Below are 26,422 nucleotides of genomic sequence, written 5' to 3'. Positions count from 1 at the left end.
TGACTGTTCTTTCTTGTAGAAATATATTTTCCATTACCACGAACCATGTGTGTGGCTGAGAAGGTATGAATGGGGGCGCTCGTAATTGCAACCGTTGAGTTGGTGAAGCGTTGAAACCAGCGGGTAGTTCCATTGCTGTTATTTGCTGTGGTTGTGCTGCAGTAGTCCCAGTTTCCGATGATGTTGCCTTGCTGGTGTGTGCCATGGCTGTTGAACCAACGTCATTCCTTTGGTCTGGTATATGCTTGAAGTTCATATCTTTCGAAATATGCAACGGTAAAGTTTCTATTTCATTCTGAAGCCTATGAATTTCTTCCGTTATCGAACCGTATCGTTTGCCGTCGTCCCTCATTGCTTTTGCAGTTAATGTTCGACATAGCTGATGAAAGGTTAAAGTTCCTTGATTGGAGGTCACCAATTATGTAGGCTACTTGCCTACAGCAAATAATTGCATAGCCGTCCGGTATAATGTGTTAACGTAAAAATATTTATTCGCAAAAACTCACAATGAGAAGAAACTTAAAAAAAAAACAGAGAAGTAACAAAAACTAGGAGACTCTATAGTCTTACGGCAAAGATAAAAAAAGCAACACATAACCAGGAAAAAACTCTCGCGCACTTTTGATATCACTTTGCACCAGACATGAAAAATATCACTGCCACACAGACCCCCCCCCTTCCCCCCCTTAAAGTGCGGAGCCCCAGGGATATCTTGATACTTGAATTTTATTCGACGTCCAGTTCTGGTGTGCGTCGGGTGTCTCGGGGGCGGTGACGTTGTTTGTGGTGGTGATTCACCTATCTCGGATGATGTACTGAGAGGTGTTTCGGTATGCTCTGCGCCCATCATGTGTTGGTGCACAGGCGTGGTGTCAGAGGCCGGAGAGGGTAAAACCCATGCTGGCTTGACACGTTCGGAATACCATTGTACATTATGTCCACGGTATGCTTATTTCTACTCAACACCTGAAATGGGCCCGTATATGGTGGTTGTAAAGGCAATTTGACTGAGTCTGTTCGCAACATGACGTGAGAGCAATCGTTTAAGTCTTGGTGTACAAATACCTTACGGTTGCCATGGCGAGAAGGTGGCAGGCAACGTATATTTGTGCAGTGACGTTTTAGCTGCTGCACCCAGTGCGTGAGGCCCTCTGATCCAGGTAGTGAGGTTGGTTGTAAATAATCTGCAGGAATCCGTAGCGGCTCGCCGTAAACCATCTCGCCAACTGATGCACCAATATTGGGTTTGCGAGCTGTCCGCAGGCCTAACAACACTAATGGTAATGCTTCCGTCCATCTCTCTTGATGACGCATCAATGCTGCTTTGAGTGTTCTGTGCCATCGTTCGACCATACCATTACTGGCAGGGTGATAGGTAGTCCTGTGGTGGCGTTGGAAACCGCACATTTTGGATAGCTCGAGGAACAACGTAGATTTGAACTGACGTCCTTGGTGAGTTGTGACATGAAGGGGGCATCCAAAATGGGCAACCCACGTACACAGAAACGTCTTCGCCGTAGTTTCGGCTGAAACGTCGACTATTGGAGTTGCTTCTGCCCATCTTGTGCACCTATCTATGGCCGTAAACAAATATCTGTAACCCTCTGACTGTGGGAGAGGTCCAACCAGGTCCACGTGAACGTGTGCGAATCTAGCAGAGGTACCTTGAAAATCTCCAATATCAGCACGCACATGTCCTCCTACTTTACTCTGTTGACAAGGAATGGAGGAACGTACCCAAAGTCGCGCGTCTCTTTTCATAGAAGGCCACACATAGCGGTCTGTCAGCAGCTTGATTGTAGCGTTGGCTCCTGGGTGCGGTAGTGTGTGGAAACTGTTGAATGCCGTCTTGCGCAGTATTTCTGAAATGAATGGTCTCGGTCTGCCTTGAGAAAATTCGCACCGCAGCTTCAGTTTCGAATTAGGCACCAAAATTTGCTCGAACTTCAGACCTGTAGACGGGTCGTTTAACAGTTGTAGTAGCTCTGCATCCTTGGTCTGTTCCACTGCAAGTTTATCATAGTCTATGATTTCTGAAATCCCGCAAATACGTGAAAAATAATCAGCCACTATATTTTCTGCGCCTCTTAAATGGCGTATATCTGTTGTGAGCTGACTTATGAACTCAATATAACGGAACTGTTTTGGTGAGCACTATCACTGGTGTTTTTAAAAGCCGGTGTTATGCGTTTGTGGTCTGTAAACACAGTCACTGGTCTAGCCTCTATGTGTGGACAGAAGTATCGAATTGCTTCGTAGATCGCGAACAATCTCTGTCATACGCACTCCACTTCTGTTGTGCAGTCTGTAACTTTTTAGAGAAAAACCGTAGTGGTTGCCATTGCCCTTCTACACGCTGGTGCAGTGCCGCCCCTATTGCTGACTGGCTCGCGTCTACAACAATAGCTAGCTGTGCGTAGTGAACTGGGTGAGCGAGCAACACTTGCTTTGCTGAGGCTTGCTTGAAGATCATTAAATGCTTTGTCCATTTCTTGTGGCCACTTAATTATTCGTCGACCTTTGGCGTCACGTCCCTTGAGTGCATCAGTGAGTCGTGCTTGCACCGTAGCCGTTGCTGGCAGATGACGTCTATCAAAATTTATTACTCCCATGTATCGTCGTAGCTCTTGGTAGTTTGTCGGTTCCGGAAGGGCCCGTATCGCCGCGATCTTCTCTGGTAGAGGCAATATGCCTTCTGATGACACACTATGGCCGAGGAAAGTGACTTGGTTCTTGTGCATGACGCATTTATTTTCGTTTAAAACGACTCCGTAGTCGGATAGACGCTTGCGAAGTTGACACAGATGCTGTTCATGTGTTTGACTATCCGGAGAGAAAACCAAGATGTCATCAAGATAAGCAAAGCAAAATGGTTATCCCTTTATCACTTCGTCGATAAAACGGTGCGTTCTTAAGGCCAAAAGGCATAAATCCACCAAAAACTTTGTACCCGTAAGTACGTCTGATACATACAATCTTTTCGAAGCAGGAGGCATGTGTATTGACGATTGCTGTCGCTGACATGAAAACACTGCACTGTTTCTGTACATACCTTGGTTGCCTGAGTAGGCGCACGGTGATGTACATCTTGTAGCACCTCTCCCAAAACGTTTATGGTACCAACACACCTTACGCTCGTCCTCTTGTTGACTTCGTGTTTCACGCCCAGCCCGGTCACTCTTGCGCTTAAAGATAACTTGTGGTCGTTGTAGCGCGCGTAGCTGCGTTCGCAAATCCTCTACTGCAGTTTTTAAATCTCTAATTTCGATTGAACTTTTTGTTGTTTGTCGCGTTGCGACCGCGGCACAGTTTACTGTTACATCGTCAGTTTGGTCTTGCTGGGAATGGTAGTTATCGTACGTGGCGTCTGTCGACGTCATTGCGACTGTTGCAGTAGGCTCGTGCGTCTCGTAGATTCTATCTGCAGCGAGCAGCAGTTGTCATCTGATCTTTCGTCGTATATAGCTAGTGTAGTTCTTACTTGCGTTGGTAGCTGTTGTTGCCATACGTGGAGTAACAGTCTATCAGAGACTGTCGAACTATCTACCAGGCCGCGTAAATGACGCCAGTATTCTGACGGGGTCCTACCTCCCCGTCTCTCTTGGTACATTACTTGTTTGACTCTTATATCGACTGACTTCACACACCGAGAAATTAATACTTCTTTCAGTCTACAGTAAGCTCCTTCTGTCGGCGGGTTCATTATAATGTCAGATATCAAAGCCGAGGTCTGATGGACCAAATTACTTATCACCAAGGTGAACTTCTCGTGATCACTGACTGTTCTTTCTTGTAGAAATATATTTTCCATTACCACGAACCATGTGTGTGGCTGAGAAGGTATGAATGGGGGCGCTCGTAATTGCAACCGTTGAGTTGGTGAAGCGTTGAAACCAGCGGGTAGTTCCATTGCTGTTATTTGCTGTGGTTGTGCTGCAGTAGTCCCAGTTTCCGATGATGTTGCCTTGCTGGTGTGTGCCATGGCTGTTGAACCAACGTCATTCCTTTGGTCCGGTATATGCTTGAAGTTCATATCTTTCGAAATATGCAACGGTAAAGTTTCTATTTCATTCTGAAGCCTATGAATTTCTTCCGTTATCGAACCGTATCGTTTGCCGTCGTCCCTCATTGCTTTTGCAGTTAATGTTCGACATAGCTGATGAAAGGTTAAAGTTCCTTGATTGGAGGTCACCAATTATGTAGGCTACTTGCCTACAGCAAATAATTGCATAGCCGTCCGGTATAATGTGTTAACGTAAAAATATTTATTCGCAAAAACTCACAATGAGAAGAAACTTAAAAAAAAACAGAGAAGTAACAAAAACTAGGAGACTCTATAGTCTTACGGCAAAGATAAAAACCAACACATGACCAGAAAAAAACTCTCGCGCACTTTTGATATCACTTCGCTCCAGTCATGAAAAATATCACTGCCACACCGCTTTCAACACTATTAATCGCTCCTTGAAAGAAAATTAAATCAATCCATTAACATTTATCAGCTGCAAACCACCGAAAGGTAGTACATAAACGTTAAATCAAAACTTACGTAACTATTTAAACAGTTTAACCTCACAAGGTGATGATGTCACCCCAAACAATTTCCCAATTGGATTAATTTTGTATTCCAAATGTATATACTCAGAAGAGCGTCATTTGTCAACTGCTAAATGTCATGTAGTAATTTATTTATTTATTTTTGTTCATCGAAATAATCCTTCTTGCTAAAGAGTATCTTTGGCTGCAAAAAGTCAATTTACCTGACAGCAACAGCAAGCATCTTTGCTCGTACCGGTTATACCGCTTGGGAAGTAAGCAGTCGTGTTTGTGATACGTGCTCGTGTGACAAGTGCAAACAGCAGTGTGTTAAACAAAACTTGAAACTGGACACCAGTTTCTTCCAACATTATGTACATGCCGAATGGAGACTGATTATGCAAGAAGGTAACACGAAGCCTACACTGCGTCTTCAAACTACATGTTGTTCGCTGTCTGCTTAGCGTAAGGTGAGTGCTGCCCTGCTTTAGCTATAATCTCGATGTATGCGTGAGAACGAGTACGAGGCAACCTCCGTCTGATACAATGCATATTTTCAACGTAGTTTTCAACATAAACGGAAACACTTTCGCTACCTAAACGTTTCCGTTCTGCACCGGCATTTAGCCCTTCATACGTCTCTGTAATCTTGTTTAGTTGATACGATCAGCGTCTTAATGTTCATTGTGAATGTGATTTAGGACCATGGTACTAGCCGACCGGGCGTCCTCGTTTTCTGCCGTGAGAAGAGAATGTAAAAGTTGTTCGTGGCGTTTATTTTATTTAACCAATTATTTGCGTGCAGTGGAGTACTTGTTGTTTGTTTACATAACCCACTCGTGTTGTTGCGCCCCCCCCCCCCTCCCCCGGGAAGGAAGTTAGTTCTTGCATACTTTCAGGAAGATTTGGTGTTTATTACGTGCTGAAGTATATTACCTGTTTCGCACGTTTCTATAGGTCGTGTTAATATTCCAGTACATGAATCTGTTAATTTTTGCACTCACTCACACGCCTTTAAAAACTTCATCAGCACATGTTACTTTTTCCACTCTAGTTGCACCATCATTTCACAACCACATGTTGCTGCGGAAGTTCTCATTGGCTGCATATTGCCTACCGTTTAAGAATCCTAAAGTGTTAAAAAATTGTGAGTACTAGAGCGTGTTTTCAAACTGTCCCATGAGAAGACGCAGATACAAGTTTTATTTTCTTAACTGTGTTGGAATTTTAAGCAGATTCTATTAAGTTTGTCATTTATCTGAACATTATCTTTCTCCCTCCCATCTTTAATTTCCGCGCAATATAGGACTTGGCAACTGTGTCGGCATTAAATTTGCAGCTGTTAAAGATAGTCATTGTCATATTTTATGAAGTAGTAGAATTGTTTTATGAGCTCCGTCTGTAGTTACACTTCGATGATGATACCATGCTAATGCATTTGTACACTATTATTTGAACTATTTGTGCGTAAGTGCATGCAAACGACATTGCTAAATCAAGCACGATATTTGCATTTCTAATCTATCTTTCATGGTTATGAAATATTTTCCACGAACCAGGTTATAAAGGCGTTATATATTCACATCAGCCATGTCAATAGCCCTGGTAAATAAGCATAAGGGGTCAACAGAAAATTACGGTACCACCCATCGGATTTGGCCCGTGACATAATTATGTTGTGACGTCATTGTGGCGCAGCGTCTTTGAAATGGATCATGTGTGCAGAAGCGTAAGTGGTGAGCATTAAGCGGTGGTACAGTCGGGTATGGGATGTTTTTGTTTCTGAGCTGGTTGTGAGTGATATTACTGCTCCACTGGAATTAGTGCTGTGTGATTGGTACTTAATGTTTTCAGTGTATAGTTTTGTTGATATTCTGTGAGGTATTTCAACGGACATGATTTCTGACAACTGAATTGTTTTCGGTTGTTAATTGTCATATTGTTAATAGTTTGCAGCATAATTTTCGTCTTGTTCGTTTGGTACTAGGTATAGATCAGACGACGAAATTTACTACTACTAGTAGTTGGTCGTTAGTTGCTGCTATGATCGAGAATATGCTTGCCTCTGTTAACTTACTCCATTTATATTGCTTGTTACTGGAGTATGCTAACACGCACTTGTTTGTGTAGATAATTCCCTGCTGTCGCACTGTCCTCTGTGTCCTTGGTGGCTCCGATGGATAGAGCATCTGCCATGTAAGCAGGAGATCCCGGGTTTGAGTCCCGGTCGGGGCACACATTTTTATCTGTCCCTGTTGACGTATGTCAACGCCTGTAAGCAGATAACGGCTTTCATTTCATTGTAATTTAATACCACTTAGTTGGAGGAAAGAATAAAACAGAGCCTTCTGAAAGAAGAATCTAATCTAAATACTGATGATAATTTAGAACGGTGTGGAATACAGTGCAATTGCCCATGAACCACATATGGGGAAGCAGGGTGCCCTGTAATATTTAATACATAAAATACTTATAATACTATAAATACTGATTAGCTGAAAACGGGGATAACTAAACGGTCGCCAGCCCACTAGGACTATGAATTTCCAGAATCTTACGAAAGGTAATGGCAAAGAAATTTAATCAATAGCATGGCAACAGGAGGTCGTCACCCTTTTCCACAACACAGCATTTCATGAGAACATAAATGAATCAGAAATCACTGAGTTTGCAGTTATGTTCTGAAAGATTAAATTTTGAAAGTAAAGTTAAATGATGTTACCGGTTAAATAAGTGTAACTAAAACTTTGATATGTAAAAAATTACTTTCAGAAACCATGTAATGTAATGCAAAATTTAGAAAAAGGCAAGCAATTTACTGTTGATAATTGAAAGGTTGAATTGATTTTACTTTAAAAATAACAATAAAATACATACTAAGTGAACAGAAGTCACTTGCTAAGCTGTTTATAGAATAAATGAAATTAAGAGAGCACAATTTGTGCTGCATCTTTAGTTATTAGTTTTGCCAGTGAAATTTTACATTACTTTAAGTGAATGAAACTGAAAATTAGTTAAGCCTCTGGGAAATACGGAAGCGTCCGATCCCGCCCGTCTGCTTTGACCCATGACGTCACAAATATGGCGGAAACAAAAGCAAACACACACTCTTTCCACAAGAAGCCTAATGACACTAACGGGACAAGCGCGGGAAATGGGGTGTTTTGGGTGGGGGGCAAACCAAATATAAACAAATTTAGACGCCTTGCGTAGTTACAACGTGTAAGTGAAGACAGCCATGCAACCCATAGAAGATAAAGATGCTTCAGTAGTTGATTAGTGTTTTTTGTCTTAAAAAAAATCTCACGGGATAGAACGAACAGATCAGGAAGATAAATATAATAAACTAAAACAGAAATTGGAGGAAACAGATAATTAAAGTAAGTAATAAGTATTTTTAAATTTAAAAAAAATCTCACGAGATAGAACGAACAGATCCGAAAAGTAAATAAAATAAGATAAAACAGAACTGGAGACAGCCACACTCAAACCAAACTCCGCGCCGTCATGACGTCACACACGACAACACCCTTACGTCACGGGTCAAAGCCGACGCGTGGGATCGGACGCTTCTGTCTGAAATACAAGAATGAACAGTCGCTGAGGCAGAAAATTTAGGCTGAAACTGGTCATTACCAAACAAACAAAACTGGCAGTAAATAGCTAATTAATTTTCATGGAAAGGAAAAAGACCCTGCTTGCTAATAACGTCGTAGGACAATGACAACATGGGTGCCCTGTAAGTTAAAAGGATAGCCATATTTTGTAAAAATGTAACTTTACGGTCTTGTAGCTGTGGGGACAGTGAAGAATGTAGACAAGGACAGTGCTGAGCTGCCTCTGTTGTTGCTACTGGTGCTGATTGAGAACCCTGTCATCTCCAGAGCCACGGATAGTTATGGGACAGGCAGTAGTTAGAATTGCAGCTTCCTCTGCCTATCCACTCTTATCATGCTCTCGGTGCTCATTGGTTAACGAATGTGGTGCGCATACATTGGCACAGTTATAGCTACACACTGTATCTGTGGGGGCACACAACAAACATTTCCGCACTCTTTCATCGCTCAAGCTGCTCTGCTTCCTTTCTGCTCACAGCGTGACACTCTCCATACTCGAAGATGAACGACAACTCTGCTACTACCATTTCATTATTGCTATTGATATATTGAAAATGAAAGTTTCCTTGGCTATTACCCAGCAATTTACAGTATTATTACAACCAGTTATATACAGCCAGAAATAAATACACTGGGCCGGCTGGAGTGGCTATGTGGTTCTAGGCGCTACAGTCTGGAACTGTGCGACTGCTATGGTCGCAGGTTCGAATCCTGCCTTGGGCATGGATGTGTGTGATGTCCTTAGGTTAGTTAGGTTTAAGTAGTTCTAAGTTCTAGGGGACTGATGACCTAAGAAGTTAAGTCCCATAGTGCTCAGAGCTATTTGAACCATTAAATACACTGTTGCTTCCATTACATATTTAATATAGGTTCTCTAGCAATGCCTACAGATTCAGAATCATATGTACAGTGCAAGTTATGAACAGATATTAAACGCCCAAAAATTTTGAATTTCACACAAGATATTTTATCTGCATTTTCGATGTTACAGTCCCCTTACTGGAGTGTAGCCCTTACGACTTGTATGGTTAAGACTCTTGAATGCTTAGTTAACCGCTGCCTCATCTGGTTGCTCAAATCCCAAGGTCACTTGAGCCGCTCCAGTGCTGCTTCAGATGCTACTGTTTCACCTTTGACAACTTAATTCTACTGGAGAAGGTGATACATGAGTCTTCCTGACGCTGAAACCATTTGGTTTGTGTGTGTTTTGGCCTCGAAAAAGCATACGGCACTACTTGGAGATACAACATCCTTCTTCAACTTTATGAATGAGGACTGTGTGGATGTCTGCCACTTATTATCCAATACTTTCTCGAGGACTAGTGTTTTGGACATCGCATTGAGATGCCTTGTCGGACTGCTGTACACAAGAGAAGGGGGTCTCCCAAGGCAGTGTACTTAGTGTCACATTGATTGCCATTACTATCGATGGCATCTTCTCCGCAGTCAGGAGCCCTGTCAGATGCTTTTGTTTGTGGATGACTTCGAAATTATCTACCCTTCCTCTGATCTTGCTGTAACAATGACGCAGCTGCAGCTGACCATTAGGAGGCTGGAAATGTGGGACATGACACTAGTTTTTGGCTCTCACCAGAAAAGACTACATGTGTCAATTTTAACCATGCTCATCGAAGTTTTATCTGACCAGTGCTCACAAAGGGGGACAATATTTTATGTTTTCAGGAAACTATGCGTTCTTTGGGTTTATTATTTGACTCGAGATTAACTTGGCTCCCACACTTGAAAGAGCTATAAACAAAGGGCTTCCAGTCATAGAGTATTTTGAAATGCTTTATCAGAAGAGCATGAGGGAGCCGACAAGTCCTACCTCCTGCAGTTTTATAGCACATTTATTTGATCATGTTTGGATTATGGCAACATGGTTTATGGATCAGCTTCTTTTTCCTAACTCAAGACGTTACGTGCTTACCACCATGAGAGCATTCAGATATGGACTGGAGCCTTCAGACCAGCCCAATTCAGAGCGTTTGCGCAGGGGCTGGTGAACCACCACTAGCTGGATTCAGCTATGTATCCTTTTGGCTCGACAGACACTGAAAATCTCAGCATCAGTCATTGTTATTTAGTGCAGTGATTGAACCCAACTTTGAATGGCTGTTCAGGAATCGGCCCCATGCGACCAAGTCATTTGGGCTATGTGCTACTGACTGTCTTGAGGATCTGGATCTATTAGACATTCAAATACACAGCCAGGGGTGGAATGTGTTACTGCCTTGATGTCTTTGGAGGCCCAAAGTGATTTTAAGCTTGATATGGTACAAGAAAACTTTTTACAACTCTGTCTTCTTCCATTTTAAGTATGTACCACAGTTTTACCATTGTTTATGCAGATGGATCCCAGCAAGAGAATGTCCTCAGCTGTTCTGCTGTATGTCCTCCGGAACAATTTACAAATTATGGTGCGGAGTCATATGGTATTATGATGACACTGTAGAGGATTCACAGATATTGCTGTACAAAGTTTCTTGTCTGTTCTGACTATCTTAATGCACTACAAGCACATCAGCAAATGTATTTAGCAGACCAGTTGATTCAGCTCATCCATAACTCCTTACAGCAGCTCCAATACCATGGCAAGGTGGTGATCTTTTGCTGGATACCTGGCCACATTGGGATACATGGAAACAACACGGCTGACAAAGCAGCCAAGAAAGCATGTTGGGATGGTGTTGTCCATCAGTGGCCCACCCTGTTGCATGCCATCATCTCATCTTCCGACTGACACGTCATGCATCAGTGGGAGACTGAATGGCTGCAGGTGACAGAAAACAAATTATGGTCACTGAAATCTACCACACAGGTATGGTGGACTTCATGTCCCGCTCACCGTTGGAAGGATGTTCTGCTCACCAGGTTGCGCATTGGACATACCCCTTTACCCCATGGCTTCCTCCTCTGGCAGGAGGATCCGCCACTCTGTGAGGCTTATGGTGTGCCATGTTCAGTTCAGCATATTTTGGCAATGTGTGTCATATATACTGATGTTTGGGCAACCCTCTGTCTTGATGCAGATCTGCCAGTCCTCATTGATACTAATTCTAGTGTTAAGAATGGTGAAATTTTGTGAACTATCAGGCCTTGCCCTTAAATTGATGGGAAAGGGAGGCATAATTTAATGCATTATCGACTGCTCCAGATGTGGGGACAGCCTTCGTCTCCATCCATGAGATTGGCGTGCTGACTTTCTATCAGGGTGCTAATAGTCATGATATTGAGAGCCCTCACCTCAACTCATCATCGTGATCATCATCATACAACTTTCAGCCACCAAGACTCGTATTGTGCACTTCTGTCACCATCATACTGCCCATCCACACCCAGAGCTTTACCTAGACGGTCAGTTAATTTCTGTGGTTGAGACATACCACTTGTTGGGACTGGTTTCCAATTCCTGGCTGATATGGCTTTCCCACCTGTGCCAGCTTAAGCGAAAATGCTGGTGACACATCAGTGCACTTTGATGCCTCGGTAACACTAGCTAGAGCTCCTCCTGCAATGTATAGATGTTGCAGTATCCCTGAATGTATTAACGACGCTACTTGACCGGCTCCCTAAAGCTTTCGTACTTTTGGGAGATTTTAATGCCCATAACCCCTTGTGGGGTGGTACTGTGCTTACTGGCTGAGGCAGAGATGCCGAAACTTTACTGTCTCAGTTCGATCTCTGCCTCTTAAATACTGGGTTCGCCACACATTTCAGTGTGGCTGATGGTAGTTACTCGGCCATTGACTTATCAATTTGCAGCCCAGGACTTCCCCCATCTATCCACTGGAGAGCACATGATGACTTATGTGATTGTGACCACTTCCCCATCTTCCTGTCAATCGCCCTCCCCGGTGGCAGGCCCACGGACACCTGCCCAGATGGGCTTTAAACAAGGTGGACTGGGAAATGTTCACCTCTGCTGTCACTATTGAATATCCCCCCACACAGTAACATGAATGTGATGGTTGAGCAGGTGACTATATGTTTTATTTGGCAGAAACCACAATATCTCGCTCTTTAGGGTGCCCCCTGGCGAAAGGCAGTGCCTTGGTGGTCGCTGGAAGTCGCTGAAGCAATTAAGGAGTATAAGTGGCACCCTTCCCTGAAGCACCTAATAGCCTTTAAATGGCTCCGTGCCCGCGTTCGCCAACTTATCAAACAACAGAAGCAGGAATGTTGGTCGAAATATGTCTCGACCATTGGGTACCATAAGTCACCATCCAAAGACTGGATGAAGATCACATGTTGTTTTGAGCACTAGGCACCAACAGGTGTCTCTGGTATTAACATAAATGGAGTGTTGTCTAATGATGCAAACACGATTGCTGAGAACTTTGCTGAGCAGTACGCTTGAGCCTCTGAGTCAGAGAATTACCTCTCAACTTTTCGCACTCTCAAATGGCAGCTGTAAGGGAAAGTCCTCCCGTTCACTATATGCCACAGTGTATCCTGTAACACCCCATTTACAGAGTGGGAGCTCCTCAGTGTCCTTGCACATTGCCGTGACACAGCTCCTGGGCCAGATCAGATTCAGTCAGATGATTGACATCTTAAACCGGATCTGGTGTGATGGCGTCTTTCCATCGCAATGGTGGGAGAACACCATCATTCCGGTGCTAAAATCTGGTAAAAACCAGCTTGCTGTGAATAGCTATCAGCCTCACCAACATTCTTTGTAAGCTGCTGGAACGTATGGTGTGTCGGCGGTTGGGTTGGGTCGGGTCCTGGAGTGACGTGACCTACTGGGTCCATGTCAGAGAACTTCTGCCAGGGTTGCTCTACCACTGATAATCTTGTGGCCCTGAAGTCTGCCATTCAAACAGTCTTTTGCAAACGCCAAGTACTGGTTGCCATCTTTTTCGATTTACGAAAAGTGTGACACGATCCCGAGACATCATATCCTTGTAACATTATACGAGTTGGGTCTCTGAGGTCTTCTCCCGATTTTTATCCAAAATTTCCTGGCTCTTCATACTTTTCATAGTCCAAGTTGGTGCTCCCATGGCTCCATATTGAATGTGTGCCTATTTTTAGTAGTCATTAATGGTCTAGCAGCAGCTGTAGGGTGTCCATCTCACCTTCTCTGTATGCAGGCGACTTCTGCATTTCATTCTGCTCCACCAGTATTGGTGCTGCTGAGTGGCACCTGCAGGGAGCCATCCAGAAGGTACAGTCATGGGCTCTAGCCCACGGTTTCCAGTTTTTGGCCACAAAGTCATGTGTTATGCACTTCTTTCAGCATCGTATCATTCATTCAGAACCAGAACTTCACCTTAATGACGATCCATTCACTGTAGTGGAGACATATCGATTCTTAGTACTGGTTTTCGACGTGCAATTGACTTGGCTTCCTCACCTTCGTCAGCTTAAGTGGAAGTGTTGGCAGCACCTCAGTGCCTGCCCTCCGCTGCCTGAGCAACACCAGTGGCAGTGCAGATCGTTCTACATTGCTGCAGCTCTACAGAGCCCTTGTTCAATCTTGCCTTGACTATGGGAGTGTGGTTTATGGTTTGGTGGCACCCTCAGTGATGCATTTACTAGACGCAGTGCACCACTGTGGCGTTCACCTAGGGATGGGAGCTTTTAGGATGAGTATGGTGACCAGCATCCTTGTGGAGGCCAGAATCCCTCCATTGCAGGTTAGGCATGCATAACTGCTGGCCAATTACGTTGCACAAGTTGGTAGTTCTCCTGCGCATCTGAATCACCATCTTCTTTTCCCCACCCACAGCAGTTCATGTCCTGCATCGGCAGTTCACGCCAGGGCTTCCGATTGCAGTTCGTGTGAGATCCCTTCTTTCCAAACTGGAGTTCTTGCCTTTACCACTTGCACTTGAGGTCCATTCACATACACCTCTGTGGTGTACAACTAGGTTGCGGCTTTGCCTGGACCTTTCATATAGCCCTAAGGCTCTCTGCCACAACTTCCTCCGATTCTTGATGTGTACCGAGGCCATGAAGTGGTTTACACAGATGGCTCGATGGCTGATGATCATGTCAGCTTCGCATATGTCAATGGAGGACATATTGAACAGCATTCCTTGCACGACAGCTTTTCGCGTTTTTTGTCGGCGTTATATATATATATATATATATATATACTCTTTTCTATTTATTTTTGGTTTTGTTTTTGTTATTGCTCACGTAATAACGCATATACAAAAAGAGCCGTGAAATATCTGTTAGTAATGCCGTGCTTTGAATTTCTTTATCATCATTACCTTTTAACAAAGCAAAATATATATATTGAGATCTTATTGTTCTGTATCTGGCCTACAATTAAAGGAACGTTTTTTCGTGACTGTAACTCAATCTTAAAAATCAACATATCTTCCCTACTTTATAGTTATTGAAAATTGAAATTACTTGGTTATGAACACTGATGTTACAGTTCGTATGATCGTTCAACAACAAAATTTTGCAGTGGATTTTGTTTCTCGGTAAAACACCATTCAATGCCACGACTAGCACAAGAACATGAGACTCTTATTAAAAAAATACTTTTCACTATAAAGTTTGCCAGACCAGAACGGAGCACAGCAAGATTCCTATTAGATTTTGACGGTACATTAACTTATTTGTACTGTGAGTTATATACTATCAGCAGCCCGCGTCAACCTGCAACACATCATAAAATCTGCTGATCTGCACTGCAAGTCTGGAAGCTAAAAGAAATAATATTATTTTACTGTTAATTTACCGCTTCCTTGCGGTATGATAGACTATATTGGAAGTCGTTTGAATATGCCGCGGCAGCGGCTCTTTCGTTCGCCACGCAGCTCAGCACCACAGATAATATTTATATAACTGAAAAATGTCTCAACAGGATGGGATAATAGGCAAGCAAGCTTTAACAATTAACAATGCAAGTTTTCATTTACATAACTCTATTAAAACATTTAAATATTTCAATTGTTACACACCTTTATGAATTCACACGTAATGGCGTACATCTCTTAGTCTCGACAAAAGAATGCTACACTAGCGTTCGCTACTACGACACAGGATATCTTACTCGCTCGACTCCCAGATGAAGAAGACAAAGAAATTGATGTGCGTCACGTATTATATACTAGTTACTTATTTTAATCTTTGTTCGACATTTATCGTCTGTGGCGGTTTCATTACTCGCCGACGCAGATGTTCTCAAAAATAAATAATTAAAAAAAATACATAATTTTATACAATAACACAATATGATACATATAATTTTCTCGTTACTACATAATATGTTGTTTTTGTTTCTTACTAGACGTTACAAGCTGCAGCCGAGCTGATGGCTGTATCTCGTGCTCTTGAGCACTTCTGTTCATGTCCTGGGGAGTCGTTTCTTCTGCATACTGACTCCTTGAGCAGCCTACAAGCTATCGACCAGTGCTACCTTCGTCGTCCTTTGGTAGCGACCATTCAAGAGCCCATCTATGCCTTGGAAAGGTCTTGTCGTTCAGTGGTGTTTGTCTGGACCCCAGGTCATATCAGAATCCCAGGCAACAAACGTGCCAACAGATTGGCCAAACAGGCTACACGGAAACCACTTAAGTTGATTGACCTCTCTGCAACAGACCTACATTCAGTACTACATCGCAAGGTTTTGCGGCTTTGGGAGACAAAGTGGCATAACTTCAGCATGCACAACAATCTGCGTACCATTGAGACTATGAATGTGTGGCTGTCCTCCATGCGAGTCTCTCGCAGGGACTCTGGTTCTCTGCTGGCTCTGCATTGGCCGCGTTTGGGTGACACAAAGCTACCTCTGTGCTTTGATGACCCACCTCAGTGTCAATGCGGCTCCCGGCTGACAATGGCCCATATCTTGGTGAGGTGTCATTCTGTGGCTGCCTGCAATGGACTCTTCAGTTTTCGGACTCTTTGCCATTAATTTTAGCTGACAATGCCTCATCGGCTATTTTAGTTTTACATATTATACATGATGGTGGGTTTTATTATCATATATAAGTTTTAGCCCATGTCCTTTGTCCCTTTTTGTTCTGCACTCTAATGCTTTTATGGTGGATGTTTAAATGTGTCGCAGAGTGGCTAGCTTTTCCTTTTTATTCTCCTGCTCAGCCAGCCACAGTCATCTGCTCTTGTTTTTTACCCATTCTACCTGCTTCTTGCTTCTCTCTGTGATTTTCTTTTCCTATTTTGTCCATAGTAGTGTTGGTTGCCCTTCTGGTTCTCCTTTCCCCCGTTATTGTGATGTATTGTCTCCTTTCTTTTCTTCTTTCCCTTGTGTAATTATTTTACCAGGAACAAGGGACCAATGACATTGCAGTTTGGTTTCTTCCCCACCCCCTCACCCCCACCCATTTTAAACCAACCGATCTTACTGCTTATGTGGCCAAGCTGGAGATCCCAGTGGCCCTTCAGGCACCAGATCTCACTACGCAGCATCTCACAGAAACTATTTCACTGGATCACTTGACATCTCAACTGGTGGTAGTACTTGACCCTGGGTCATAACCTGCATGCCCCCCCCTCCCCCCGTCGCTTCATGCCCTCACAGTATTCACATGGTCTTATCCTCCAGTGGAAGTGTAGTTAATTTTTCCACTACCTGGCTGAGCTACAACAGCTTTCAAGCACATAAACTGCCTTCTGTATTGCTATCCAGGAAACAAGGTTTCCAGAACTTAGACCTCTGCCCTATGTGGCTACTGAGGTTATTTTAAGAATTGTACTGACTGAGAGAGAATACCAGGTGGAGTTTGTTGGTATGTGCTGGACTCTATGCACAGTGGCCTTGTGCCTCTTGATACTACATTGGAGCCTGCGGCTGGTCAGGTACAGGTACATCAGTATTTTACTATCTGTAATGTTTATCTCCATCCTGTAGTCATGTACCAGGATGTACTATTTGCATTACTCTGTCAGTTCCCCACACTATTCCTAGTTTGGATGTCTTCAGTGCCCATAAACCTTGGTGAGGTGGAAAAATGATCACTAGTTGTGGAAAAGAAACTGAAACTTAACTGACACAACTGTATCTTTTCCCCCTTGAACTCTGGTACCCCTACACACTTAATTGTGGCACATGGGACTTACTTGGCCATTGATCTCTCTTTTTGCAGTTCTAGTCTTCTATCATCTATCCATTGGAGGGCCTATGATGTCTGTGTGGTAGTGATCACTTCCCAATCACCCTGTCTTGCCCTCAGCATTGCTCTTCTGGATGACCAACCAGATGGGTTCTCTGTCTCGCTGACTGGGATGGATTCACCTCTGCTGTCATCCTTAATTCCCCATCGCAAGGCAGTATTGTTGTGGCTGTTTAGCATACAAAAGTAGCCACTCTTTTGACAGCCAATAAAGCCATCCTTTCTTTTTAGGGACTCCCCCATCAGAAGATGGTACCCTGGTGGACTTCAAAGATCAGTGCAGCTGTGGGCAGGCTCTCCAATGCCATAAGTGGCACCTATTAGTGGAGCACCTCATTGCCAGTAAACGGCTCTGTGCCAGTGTTCGCTACCTTAGAAAACAATGAAAGCAAAAATACTGGAGATTCTACTCGTATATTCCCAGCATTGCATCATGTGTGTCTCCATCTCATTTATGGGCAACTATCAGATGACTATGGTTTCCAGTCCCCTGCAGGTGTAGCAAGTAATTCCTTAAATGGTGCAATGTATACTGATGCAGATGCTGTCGCCAAGCATTTTGCTGAGCATTATGCTTGTGCATCTGCGTCTGGGAGCTACCACCCCGCCTTTCAGCTCATAAAACAGCAGAGGAGCGAGTATGCTTATCTTTTACTACTCTCCATCTTTAGCCATATAATGCTCCATTCAGTGGATTGGAACACTCCAGTGCCTTAGCCCATTGCCCTGATACAGCCAAAGGGCCAGACCACATTCACAACCAAATGGTGAAACATCTCTCAGTGGATTGTCAGCACTGGATCCTTGGCCTCATTAGTTGGATCTGGATTGAGGGGTATTCCAATATCAGTGGTGAGAAAGTGCGATAGTTACTGTACTGAAACTGGGTAAGAACTCTCTTGAAATAGACATTTATCGCCCTCTTGAAATTAGCTGTAAGTTGCTGCAAGACATTGTGAGCATGCAACTGTGTTGGCCCCTTGAGGCTTGGCGCTCATCATCAGCACCTCCATTGCTGTCTTTCTTGACCTACACAAGGGTTATAACATGATGTGGCATCACAGCATCCTTACTACATTACAGAAGTATGGTCTCCAGGGTCCACACTCAATTTTTGTAAAGAACTTTTTGTCGCATTGTACATTCTAGGTTCAAGTGAGTATTCTGCATGGCTCCATACTGAGCATCCCCCTCTTTCTAGTTGCCATCAATGATCTAATGACAGCTGTAGTGTCCTCGGTATCCCCCTCCTTACATGGCGACTATTTTTGCTTTTATTATTGCTCTTCTAGCATGGTTGCTGCTGGATGTCACCTACAGGCACAGTCATGGGCTCTCACCCATGCCTTTTGGTTTTCAGCTGCAAGACGTACGTCATGCACTTCTGTTGCTGTCGTACTGCCCACCCAAATCCAGAGCTGTACCTAGATGATAAATTACTATTTGTAGTTGAAAGACACCACTTTCTGGCACTAGTCTTAGATTCCCAGCTGACCTGACTTCCCCACCTTCACCAACTTAGTAAAAGTGCTGGCGACACCTCAATACACTTTGCTGCTTCAGCAACACTAGCTTGGGTGCAGATCACTCTACTGTTTTGCGGTTCTAAAAAGCCCTGATTCTGTCCCGTGTTGATATGGAAGCCTCGTGTATAGTTGGGCATCACCCTCAGCTTTGTGGGTACTGGATCCCATTCATCTTTGTGGGATCCAACTTGTGACAGGAGCCTTCTGAACTAGTCTGGTGAACAGCCAGATAGTTGAGGCTGGAGTCCCTCCATTACTTCTCAGGTGCCAACAACTGCTGCTGAATTATGCTATATGCGTTTGTAGCTTCCCTGAAACTCCCACAAATGTGACCCAGAACTGGGTTTACTTTTGCTGCATGCCTCCCACATCTCTGTTCAGAACTTTAACTTCTTCCACTGTCTCCTCTAGTCAGGAAGACATTGCTTCTGCCTACATGGCTTGTGCCCTGACCTCAGATTTGCCTCAATGTCTTATTTGATCCAAATGATTTCGTTGAACCGACGTTCTTTCAATGCTTGTTCTTGGCTATCCTTGAGAGGTATTTGGTTTCAGAAGTGATAATCACTGAGGGCTCAACAATCAATGGATGAACAGACCTTGCATACACACATGCACAATGTAGTGAACACCACTCTCTGCCAAATGGCTGCACCATCTTCACTGCTGAATTGATGGCCATTAAATGAGTCCTTAGCCATGTTCATACTTGTACTGGGAAGAGTATCATAATCTGTAACAACTCCCGTGGCTGCCTTCGGGCTATTGCCCGGGCTCTCACACACTGGTCATATATATCCAGGATCTTGTCTCAGACCGCCACCAAGATGGACAACCAGTCGTTTTTGTTTGGAATCCTGGCCCTGTTGGGATTTCAGGAAATGAATGCGCTGACTGGTTGGCCAAGTTGGCCACCAGGATACCGGTTCTGGAGATGGGGCTCCCAGAACCTGACCTTTTGTTTTTTATGCACCGTAGATTCCCGGAAGTCTGGAACTCAGAATGGTCTGCCCTGATCTCCCCAAACAGACTGAGGATAATTTAGGAGACCACGACCATGTGGCAGTTTTCCCTGTATGCTTTCCTGCTTTCCGCAGGCAATCCACCATCCTCTGTAGACTCCACTTTGCCACACTTGGCTGACCCATGGGCACCTTCTCCAATGCGAGGATCCCTCTCAGTGCCGATACGAAGTCCGCATGATGGTGGCCCACTTACGCAAAGACTGCCCTAATTTTATCTAGTTTGAGATGGCATTCTAATCTTTCTGACATGCTCCCTCTTGGTAGCAGATGGCATCTCGGCTGACCGAGTGTTGCATTTTGTGTGTGAAGGTGGTTTCAATTCATCCCTGTAAGGTAAGGCCTTTTGGCCTAATTGTTTCAGCTCCCTGTCCCCCCTCCCCTTCCAGAGGTCCCTTGTCTGCCTTTGCAGGGTGGCCAAGCATGGCTTTTAATGCCTTACCTTTACTGATCTTTTAACGACTTCTCTGTGCTGTCTTTTTTTCTGGGCTTTTATTGTGTTTATTTTCATTGTATTCGTTACACTTAAGCTTTCTAGGATTTGTCTTTTGCTTCCTTCCCTTGAATACCACTCTTGGTTTGCTGCTTAATGGATGAAAGGACTGATGACCTTGCAGTTTAGTTCGTTTCACTCCAAATGAACCAACCTGGTGCATAGCTGCTTGTAATAGTGTCAGACACGGCTGAAGAAGAGTACTGACTATTAATTATACCTCTAAAACCAGTTCTTGTTGCTGCGAGCACCACTAACATTCTGCTAACAAACTTTTGTTTGCTTCACTTATCAGCATCACTGTCTGCGGCAAAAGTCATAGAATATAAATGCTTATCTTGTGTAAAAATAGAACTTTAAGGATATAAACAATTTCCCTTCTTACAAAAGCATAATAAATCCTTTCACACCTATTGATAAGATATTGTCAGAAAAGTTATGCTGTCTATTGAATCGATACTTCGTCTTATACTCCTGTGGAATTGATGAACGTAATGACTCACAGTGCAACAAAAGAACTGTAATTCTGTTGCTTGTAAAAGAATTGTCAGTATGTTTCACTGGGGCACAAGTAAAAGTAATGTCGCATTAGTAGTGGGAACTTTTTGTAGAAATGGTTACCTGTACTACTGCTTGTGTAATAGCAGTACAAAAAGTTGTTTTATTGTTAAAATCAATGCTGACTCCAGCTGCAAATCAGTGAAACAATAGCTGTCAGCTGCACTTCACACAGTGTGCAATGACAGAAACGTGACTTGCTGTCCTGGGTCACATGACTTAGATGTTAGTGTCAATATAATGATGTGCCCCAGGGGCCTCGCCACTCTTTGGCAGGTTCATTCTTGGCTACAGTGGAGGCCCCAGCCCTTGCAGCATCTTTTCCTTTCACTACTGCATGTCTGTCCTCTTGCTATTTTTCTCCCCTTCCTTGGGGAACATGTCTGGAGTGTTTTTGGGAATGTTCCGCACTGTCTGTAGCTGACATAAGAACAGTCTCACCAATTTTTCTTGTTCCTTTTTCCTTTCTTCGTTCACTTTCTCCTATCCTTCCTCCACTTTGCCATTTGAGGCTCCTCTTTCTTCATCTTCTTCCCTGTGTGGTCCTCGAGCTCAACCTACGCATCTGACACATAACAGGTGACTGGGTAATGTGTAATTGCCAGCCCCGGGTTGACAGGTAGGGTTTGCGTGTATGCCCTGGTACAGGTCAGGCCCAGGGACTTCTCAAATTGCCAATTGGTCCCTCTTTTAGGTGTTTGGGAGGTGTGACCTGAGATGTGAACAATCACCTAAGGCAGTTCTGGCCCCTTATGAAGGGGGCCCCCAATTCAAAGACCCTTCCTGCTGCACCACAGTTCCTCATGTTTTCATGTACTGAAGACAGTCTGTCCTTTGTAATGGTAAATACATTTCAAAATCAGCAAGGTGGTGATGCAATTGCCAGCCCTGTGAAATCATACTCTCATTTACACAATGGCACTTTGCTTTTGGAGACTACTTCTGATTCTGAAGCACAACAACAGCTTGCCGCTTTGCTTCTCCACAACTATCCTGTTAGTGTTGAGGCCCATAGAACTTTGAATTTTTATTATGGTGTTATTTAGACTAGGCAGCTCGACAATCTGACCGAGGCTGAAATTCAATCATACATCTGTGATCAGGGTGTCATTGCTGTCCATCAGGTGATGAAAAGGTAGATTCCTCCTTAGCGCCCACACACACTCTTCCTCTCACCTTTGGTAGAATGGTGTTTCCGTCCAAGTTCAAAGCAGGCTATGAAATTATCACAGTCCAAATTCTGAACCCGATGCGCTGCTACCAATGTCATCATTTCAACCCCACTAGAGCTTCTTGTCAACACCCAACAGAATGTGTAACCTTTGGTAGGGATACACATAAAGGCGATTGTATGCCTCCTTCTCTCTGCTGTATCAAATGCAGTGGCGATCATGCAGACATGTGACATCAAATTCAGCTCTGAGGTTGTGAAATCGCCCAGTGTCATGGTAGCATTGTCATCTCCTCGTCCAGCTGTGCAACAAGTCATCCAACTCACGTCACGGGGCGAAGTCACCTGTTACGCAACTGTCAGGCCAGAAAGGCCAGAAAGGACAGAAGGAATACTCCTGTGAAGACTTCCTCAGTCCCTCCAGCCAACCAACACTTGAGTCTTCTTCAACTACCAGAAAGGTTTGAAGCAGTCTAACGAAGGCAAACCATCTTTTCCTTCACCAACTCAAAGATATTCTTCAATGGTGTTGCCACATGATACCATCACCCAGCTGGAATGTGTGTCGCCAGTGTGCACCACCAACCATTTTTCTGCGTTGGACTCCCCAGGCTGACAACAGAAGAAAGCCAACGCTTCTGAGGACCTCATGAAGCAGGATCTTCCTGCCTTTGTGCCCTATAGCAGCAGGTCTTCACAGGCTGGCATTAGCAGCTGCCGAGGTGGCACACCTATGTTTTTTCCTCATCATGACTCTCCTTCAATCGAACGTTTACAGCCTTTGATCCAACAGAGAGGATTTACAGCTGCTCTTAGAATTGCAATGTCCACTTGTTCTCTGCCTTCAGGGAACAAAATTGCACCCTCATGACCGTTTTGAGCTTTCACATTTCTTCCTGGTCCGTTTTGACCTTCCTCAGAGGTCGGCATTCTGTCTCGGGGGAGTCACGCTGCTGATATGGGGTGGCGATCATAGTCAACCTATCTCCCTGACTACCCATCTTCCAGCTGTCATAGTTTGCCTTTTCCTTCCTCACTTGATCCTTTCCCTTTGTACCCAGCCCCTCCCCTTCCCCTGTGGGTCCAGGGGTAAGAATAGGGCCGAGGTATTATTGCCTGTCGTAAGAGGTGGCTAAAAGGAGTTTCGGCCTTTATGTGATGCTCCCCTGTAGGGTTTGACCTCCATTTTTCAAAATTTTCCCAAAGAGTGAACCAACTGGGGAAGGGAACTTACGTGGTACATCATGTCCATTGTGCATTGAGATCTTTAGCCCACTTTCACATAATCACATTGTAGTCCTGCACATTCTCCATCTCGTAGGCGAGAACACCTTCCTGGGTGCGTTTTTCACCATGCACTATGCAGTGACACTTTCTGTGCCGACAGTGGCCATGGACTTCTTTGCACCTCACATCCAGCATGGTAGCCAGTCTGTTTTGGTGGGGCCACCAGGTACCCTGTTGGTTGTAGCCCCCTGACAACACAGGGATCACTATGCTGATCCATGCACCATTAACTCCCCACGTATGCCAAGGAGTAGATACCTGTCACCCTGGGGCGTCGGGACTCCCGGCCATTCTGCCAGGCGGCCTTTGCTATGGCTGGGTGGTGCCCGTGGGGAGAGCCCCTGGTCGGAGTTGGTGGCATCAAGGCAGATGACACGCTATGAAGAGTAGTACATCTCCTGCTGGTGGTCCACTGCCAGAAATCTCTAAGTGAGCAAAGTCTAACTTTAATGCCAAGAAATGTGACCCCAAGCCTACGCATCTGACACGTAACAGGTGACTGGGTAATGTGTAATTGCGAGCCCCGGGTTGACAGGTAGGGTTTGCGTGTATGCCCTGGTACAGGTCAGGCCCAGGGACTTCCCAAATTGCCAATTGGTCCCTCTTTTAGGTGTTTGGGAGGTGTGACCTGAGATGTGAACAATCACCTAAGGCAGATCTGGCCCCTTATGAAGGGGGCCCCCAGTTCAAAGACCCTTCCTGCTGCACCACAGTTCCTCGTGTTTTCACGTACTCAAGACAGTCTGTCCTTTGTAATGGTAAATGCATTTCAAAATCAGCAAGGTGGTGATGCAATTGCCAGCCCTGTGAAATCATACTCTCATTTACACAATGGCACTTTGCTTTTGGAGACTACTTCTGATTCTGAAGCACAACAGCAGCTTGCCGCTTTGCTTCTCCACAACTATCCTGTTAGTGTTGAGGCCCATAGAACTTTGAATTCGCTCGCTCGCTATCCACGCCACGGGAGGAACTCCAGGCTGAGGATGGCAGTGAAGCTTATTCGCCCCAGTACCTCGTATGTGCAAGAGTTGATGGGGAATCTATCATGTCCGTGAAGCCTCAGTTTTTTTGTGGAACGTTTGAGGACAAGTTTGGGGAGGTGGAGGGCTTGTCCAGAATGCACTCAGGGTCAGTTTCCATAAAAACAGCATCCTCTTCCCAGCAGTGATGGGATGGCGAGGTGCGGCTACTCGAGTGCATCGAGAATTCCTCGAGCCTCTAGTTCTCGAGCAGTTTTCGAGAAGCTCACGAGAAACGGCTCGTCGGCGTGTGCCGCTGCGCGCCAGTTGGCTGTGGCGACATACGCTGCACCGCTGTTGTTTTATAAATTGAATGCCGCCGCCAGACAAACACGCGCGCTGCTCGCTGTGCTCGTAACTAGTATGTCTCAGGTTTCTTTCGAGTAAAGTTGTTCTTCAAATCAATATGGACACTCGAAAACGAACATCATGGTGCTGGCAATACCTTACGGAGGATGGAGATAACGTTACTTGCAACATTTGTCGTAAAAATCTCCGTAATGTATCAAAAAACACACTGGGCATGATTAGACATCTTAAACTGCACAATTTATCGAGGAATAAAACAGCGACGTCCATGTATACAGAGGCTCATTCTTCCAATAGTGCGAGGCAGGCAAAATATCCAGGTACGTACGGTACAAAAGGTGAATTCCGTGCAAAAGTTCGGATAGTGTCCGAAGCGGTCCGCCACGCTTAAAAAACATTGATTTTTTTAATCGTATTCCGATAACATACAACATACCCCAAAATAAAACCTTTGCTATCCTAGCTTTTGCACGATACGATATGTAATTTTATTGGACTAGTTGTTGAGCATAACGTATCCCCTTGCAGGAGCACTGATCTAAATCTTACTTTTCTCTTCATAGAGGGAAGTAAACGGCAACAACAGCTAGATGAAGCACTATTGGCCATGATAACAGACGATTTTCAACCGCTTTCAATCGCTGAGGACACTGGTTTCCGACGTTTTGTTTCACTGTTGGACCCACAATACTCGATACCAAATCGAAAAAATTTGCGCCTCATGATTGAGGACGATTACCATAAACAGAAAGAGGCTGTAAACTTGGCCGTGGAACACTCTACTTGTGTTTCTTTAACGACCGATATTTGGACGTCACTCAATAGTGAGGCATATATTGCTGTAACTGGTCGTTTCATTAACACTAATTGGTGCCTGAGAGCTTTAGCTCTCGAGACATTCCGTTTCCCGGAAAAGCATACAGCGCTAAATATTAGTGAGGCGTTAGATAACGTGATTTCAAAATGAAACATTGAGAACAAAGTTGTAAGCATCACAACTGACAACGCCAGTAACATGACGGCAGCCGTAAAACTTATTCACAGTGGCAACATAGAAGATATGCAGCATGTGCCTTGTTTAGCACACACCATCACTTTAGTTGTAATAAGTTCTTTGAACAGCAACAGTGAGCTCTGCATAATGCGGGAAAAGGCCAGAAAAATTGTTAGCTATTTTAAAGCAAGTTGCAATGCTAATGAAAAACTCAATGAGATCCAGGATCTAATGAAAAAACGTATTCATAAATTGATTCAGGAAACCGAAACCCTATGGAACAGTACGTTTTATTTGCTACAACGTCTATTGGAGCAAAAGGAATGCATTGCAGCCTGTTTATCATCTTTGTATTCAGGTGTAGAGAACCTCACAGCTGACGAGTGGCTAATTTTGAGTGAATGTTTATGTGTACTGGAGCCATTTGAAGTGGTAACAAGTGAAATCTCAACTGAAAACTATATCTCTCTTTCGAAAGCTATTCCAGTAATCAGACAGCGAATCCTAACCATATGCAATGGGAAGCGGGCTACCACGACAGCGCAATAGCTACAACAACATGTGTACAACTCACTAATAGCCCGGCTAGGATTAATAGAAACAAACAAAGTACATGCCGTTGCTACAGTTCTCGATCCAAGATTGAAAGCGCCGGCCAGTGTGGCCGAGCGGTTCTAGGCGCTTCAGTCTGGAACCGCGCGACCGCTACGGTCGCAGATTCGAATCCTGCCTCGGGCATGGATGTGTGTGATGTCCTTAGGTTTACGTAGTTCTAAGTTCTAG

General features: G+C 44.3%; 1 protein-coding gene across 3 annotated transcripts in view; it reads left to right on the top strand.

Moving 5' to 3' along the window:
* The first annotated feature begins 4,798 nt into the window (after positions 1-4,798).
* LOC124720054 overlaps positions 4,799-26,422 on the top strand; it is a 190,167-nt gene continuing 168,543 nt past the window's right edge. For all 3 annotated transcript variants that reach the window (XM_047245319.1, XM_047245318.1, XM_047245317.1), the window contains exon 1: positions 4,799-5,006. The gene's annotated coding sequence lies outside the window, so the exon portion shown is untranslated. The remainder of the gene's footprint in view (positions 5,007-26,422) is intronic.

This window comes from Schistocerca piceifrons, chromosome 11 (assembly GCF_021461385.2).
Source record: "Schistocerca piceifrons isolate TAMUIC-IGC-003096 chromosome 11, iqSchPice1.1, whole genome shotgun sequence".
Lineage (NCBI taxonomy): Eukaryota > Metazoa > Arthropoda > Insecta > Orthoptera > Acrididae > Schistocerca > Schistocerca piceifrons.
The sequence above is the reverse complement of the archived record's forward strand: the minus strand, read 5'-3'. Positions and strand labels throughout refer to the sequence as shown.